General features: G+C 54.9%; 1 pseudogene; it reads right to left on the bottom strand.

Annotated features, from left to right (window-relative positions):
- Window positions 1-1,258: 1,258 nt before the first annotated feature.
- On the bottom strand, window positions 1,259-4,942 carry LOC121601486 (annotated as a pseudogene).
- Between the last annotated feature and the right edge of the window lie 438 nt (window positions 4,943-5,380).

Raw genomic sequence — 5,380 nt, 5'->3', positions numbered from 1 at the left:
GAAGATCGCCGACGCCACATCCAGATTGCTGCGAAACCATAGCGGACCAGGGCATCGAAAGCGAAGCTGCTAGCTTCGGTGTCCGAGTCCGTTATGCGGTATGCTGCACCAGTATGGAGCATGGAGCTGCAAAAACGTGAGCCTGGTCGCCTGCTGGAGCGTGTACAGCGGAAGATGGCACTGAGGGTGGCACGAGCATTCCGTACCGTAAGGTATGAGACTGCCCCCTCTGGCTGGCTTGACCCCCATCTGCCTGCTGGTGGATGAAGACGCCCGGTCTACCAGCGACGTGCCGTCAACCGAACTGACACGAGGGTGAACATCCGGAAGCAGGAGCGACAGGCCACGATTGAGGAATGGCAGCAAAAGTGGGATGCGGAAGCTGACACCAGCCGTACACACGCGTTGGGCGCACCGTGTACTTCCAGACATCGGCAGCTGGCAGTCGAGGAAACATGGAGATGTGTCGTTCCATTTGTGCCAGGTACTCTCGGGACATGGCTTCTTCCGGACTACCTGTGTCGCAATGGCTTCACATCGTCCCCTGACTGCCAGCTGTGCAGCGGAGTTCCTGAGACCGCGGAGCACGTGATGTTCGAGTGCCCAAGGTTTGCTGAAGTCCGGCAGCAGCTACTCGGCGAGGGAAGTACGGACCGGTCTGTCCGGAAAAACCTCCAGCAGCATCTATTGCGCGATGCCGAGAGCTGGAGCCGTATCTGCGAAGCTGCTAAGCGGATAACGGCTCAGCTTCAGCAAGCCTGGACGACGAGCGAGCAGCCCTCGCATCCCAAGCAAGCGAGCAGCATATGGAAGACGTTGCCGTTTGGAGGCACGGCGTGCGGGAAATCCGTCGAGCACGGAACGATCGACGGAACGCGAGCCGCCGAGCAGCCAGGGCTCGGCAACGGGAAGTGCAACGAGCAGGACGTCCCCCATCTCCACCACCATCGCCCAGAACTGCAGCACGCCGTGCGATCTTCGGCTGCGGCAGGCGCGGTTTAGAGCGAGAAGGCGTCAAGTGACTCAGGACGCGAGACGCCTGTATGGGGAGCACAGTCCTGCATCATCATCGTCATCGAGCAGCAGCGACGACGGATCAGACGGCCGAGGAAGCGCGGACATCGCAGCCGGACCGTCTGGTATGCGCAACCGCGCACACAATCGGGACGATGAAGTAACCAATGGCGGCCTGAATGCTGCGGAAGAAGCCGCCGCGGTTGAGGCGGAAGTTGCCTCCCGCTAGGAGTTTGGCGTAGTGAAAAACGGAGCGCATTAAAGCGTTATAGTTACCCAAAAAAAAAACAACAATACAAAGGGAAAACAGAAGTTACATTGGAATTTATAATAAAGAGATAGGTGCTTTATGCACGGCTGTAGAAACGGCATCTTAGCCGAGAAACCCCCTTCAGGTACGTCCTCGCGGACATGATTGTAGGGGTGAGGAGGGTTAAAATTTGTTAAAAAAATAAAACAACCCGTTTTAAAAAAAAAAAAAAAAAAAAGCCAGTTATCCCTGTGGTAACTTTTCTGACACCTCTTGCTAAAAACTCGTTATAACCAAAAGGATCGTAAGGCCAAGCTTTCGCTGTCCCGAAGTGTACTGAACGTTGGGATCAAGCCAGCTTTTGTCCTTATTCCAGCGTGTGGTTCTGTCCACACTGAGCTGACCTTTGGACACCTCCGTTATCGTTTTGGAGATGTACCGCCCCAGTCAAACTCCGCACCTGGCACTGTCCATGACGTGGACCGAAAGGACCTGTCCAGGAGTCTTCGAGCCGGGCGGCGCGCGGAACCGGGGCAAACGTGACATCATAAACGATCGACCGCGCAGAAGCAGTGCACACCACGAATGCACCGACGTACGCAAGCTTGTACCCTTGCGGGCCACGGCTCACGGTCGGACAAGCGGTACACGCTACACACGACGATGCTACGATGCAGTCTCCCCGGCGGCACCACCCCAGCGACACACTGGACGCTGAGCGAGAAACACGGCGCTTGGCGCGCGCAGGCGAACCGCCGCCACATCCCCGCCGAGCCCCCGTAGGAGGTGCGCGCACGATCCGGACCTGGGGCCCGCGCTTGTTCCACCCAATCATGTAAGTAAGGCAACAGTAAGAGTGGTGGTATCTCAGAGGCGAGCTCCACGAGGAAGCCCTCCCACCTATGCTGCACCTCCTATATCGCCTTACAATGCAGACTAGAGTCAAGCTCAAAAGGGTCTTCTTTCCCCTCCCGCTAGTGCATCCAAGCCCGTTCCCTTGGCTGTGGTTTCGCTAGATAGTAGATAGGGACAGAGGGAATCTCGTTAATCCATTCATGCGCGTCACTAATTAGATGACGAGGCATTTGGCTACCTTAAGAGAGTCATAGTTACTCCCGCCGTTTACCCCGCGCTTGCTTGAATTTCTTCACGTTGACATTCAGAGCACTGGCAGACACATTGTGTCAAACACCCACCCGGGCCATCACAATGCTTTGTTTTAATTAGACAGTCGGATTCCCTCAGCCGTGCCATTTCTGAATTGGCTGTTTGCTGTGCGACCGCGGGTACGGGCCAGCCTACCTTGCGGCAGGTGGAGCCACCGTTCCCGGCTGGTCGCACCCAGCCTTCAGAGCCAATCCTTGTCCCGAAGTTACGGATCCAGTTTGCCGACTTCCCTTACCTACATTGATCTATCGATAGAGACTCTGCACCTTGGAGACCTGCTGCGGATCTCGGTACAATCTGTTGAGAGTGTGCGTTATTACCATATAAAGTGTGCCCCAGTCTTCGATTTTCATGGTCCAAGAAGAGTGCATCGACACGGCAGTTGCGGCGGCCGTGCTCTACCAGACCGGTCCAACCATATCTCTCTGTGAGTGACTTCATGGTCGGTGTGGCTGTAAAACAGAAAAGAAACTCTTCCGATGCCTCTCGTTGGCTTCTCGAAGAAAAGGATTCATGTTGCCATGAAGCTACACACTAACCGTTCGGGTGCGGACAGCTAAACCCTACTAGCTGGCGCAAACGGGTACTCAACAGGCTCCGGAATGGTAACCGGATTCCCTTTCGCCCGACTGATGGGTTTCGACTGGATTCCCATGCGGCTTAGGATTGGCTAACTCGTGTTCAACTGCTGTTGACACGAACCCTTCTCCACTTCAGTCATCCAAGAGCTCGTTCGAATATTTGCTACTACACCAGATCTGTGCCATTGGCGGCTCCATGCCGGCTTGCTCCAAAACACTTCGACGCGCACCACCGTACCCTCCTACTCACTGGGGTCTCATCGCAGGTGGTTAAGCCCCCGATGCGCCATACCGCCAGCGGCAATGTATAGCCAAACGACTTGAGCCCATCCATTTTAAGGGCTAATTGCTTCGCAGGTGAGTTGTTACACACTCCTTAGCGGATGACGACTTTCCATGTCCACCGTCCTGCTGTCTTTAGCATCAACACCTTTCATGGTATCTAGGGTGCGTCGTTTATTTGGGCGCCGTAACATTGCGTTTGGTTCATCCCACAGCACCAGTTCTGCTTACCAAACTTGGCCCACTAGGCACACCGATATCTAGCCGGGATCGCCACCACTTAAGGGGCACCCGTCCGATCGTCGGTTGTAGAAAGGGTGGCGATCAGTAAAGAATGCCACCCATAACGTACCCATTTATAGTTTGAGAATAGGTTAAGATCATTTCGAACCTAAGGCCTCTAATCATTCGCTTTACCAGATAGAATAAGGTCGAACGCTACGGTGCACCCTATCCTGGGGAAACTTCGGAGGGAACCAGCTACTAGATGGTTCGATTGTCTTTCGCCCTATGCCCAACTCTGACAATCGATTTGCACGTCAGAATTGCTTCGGTCCTCCATCAGGGTTCCCCTGACTTCACCTGATCAGGCATAGTTCACCATCTTTCGGGTCGCATCCTGCGCACTCCGGGGATGCCCGCTGGTTGCAAGCACACGCCGTATCGGGACACCCTGGGATGGAGGGGTCCGACGAAGGCTTGCGCCAGTGCCGAACCCGTATCCCGCAACTCGAGTTGTGTCTTCGCCTTTGGTGTATCGAACGGACACACGCGGACGTTGGCACGACCCATTGGCTTGCGCGCAAGATAGACTTCTTGGTCCGTGTTTCAAGACGGGTCCCCGGAGGTGCCTCAATGCATGATGCATCATCGCCGAACGAAGGATTCGCGCGTCTTTCGGAGAAGACAGCGGTACTACCCCCTCTCGTTAGAATCCATCACCCTTCCAGCAGCACACCAGAGCTCGGTCGGACCCATTCGCCTTCCAGAAGGACTGCGCGGAGATCCCTGTCAGTGTAGAGCAGCTACCCTACCCTTACAGAGGGACCGTCCACCACGAGCTAGGGCAGTGTATGCCGGAGCGTTAGCACGAGGCCAACCGCTGTTGTAATGGATCGCGATGGCCGTTACTGCGGATCGATAAGTGCACGGCATTGCTAGTTTACCGCTGAATATCGCCGCCCGGATCATTGAGTTCAACGGGTTTGTACCCCTAGGCAGTTTCACGTACTATTTGACTCTCTATTCAGAGTGCTTTTCAACTTTCCCCTCACGGTACTTGTTCGCTATCGGACTCATGGTGGTATTTAGCTTTAGAAGGATTTACCTCCCACTTAGTGCTGCACTATCAAGCAACACGACTCCATGGAGCCGACCGTCTATCACCTCACTCTCATGCCTTCCACGGGCCTATCACCCTCTAGGTGGGAGAATGGGCACCTTCAAGTTGAACTTGAAGTGCACAGTGCGTGATAGATAACGGACCGTCCAGTACACGGAATCGGACAGGCACGTTTCCATGCCGTCCCTACGTGCTAGAGCTTTTCCCGTTTTCGCTCGCAGCTACTCAGGGAATCCGGTTGGTTTCTCTTCCTCCCCTTATTAATATGCTTAAATTTAGGGGGTAGTCACACATCCTTGAGGCCTACGTGGTATAACCGAGACGTCGTATTACGGCTACGCCCCGTGCCGTGGGTTGGATACTTGTATATGTAGGGCTACTTAGCGTGTTAGCGCAACGCCGTGTATGGGCACATGAGTTACAGCGACTTAGCTTTCCGAATCCCTAGACGAGCCGACTTTAGCCTGGAGAGTAGACTGCCGGTGGCCATCGGGAACGACGTAGCATTAGTTCGAACCATGCGGCTTGAACACACACCACAAACCCTACGCATCAAACACCACCAACACGAAACGCATCACCATACGCTCGAGAGTGTCCACTTTCAACGCCCGAGGACCCGCAGACGGGGACCAAGCACGTCATTATGCAACAGCGCCGCCCAGTGCGTCGGCTGACCCCGGCACCTTCGCGGACGGCCACTGTAGTTAATAAATGAGACTTTGGTAATTAGTAGGCACTCAC

Source organism: Anopheles merus, unplaced genomic scaffold (assembly GCF_017562075.2).
Source record: "Anopheles merus strain MAF unplaced genomic scaffold, AmerM5.1 LNR4000099, whole genome shotgun sequence".
NCBI classification, from domain to species: Eukaryota; Metazoa; Arthropoda; class Insecta; order Diptera; family Culicidae; genus Anopheles; species Anopheles merus.
This window is presented reverse-complemented; position numbering and strand designations above follow the sequence as displayed.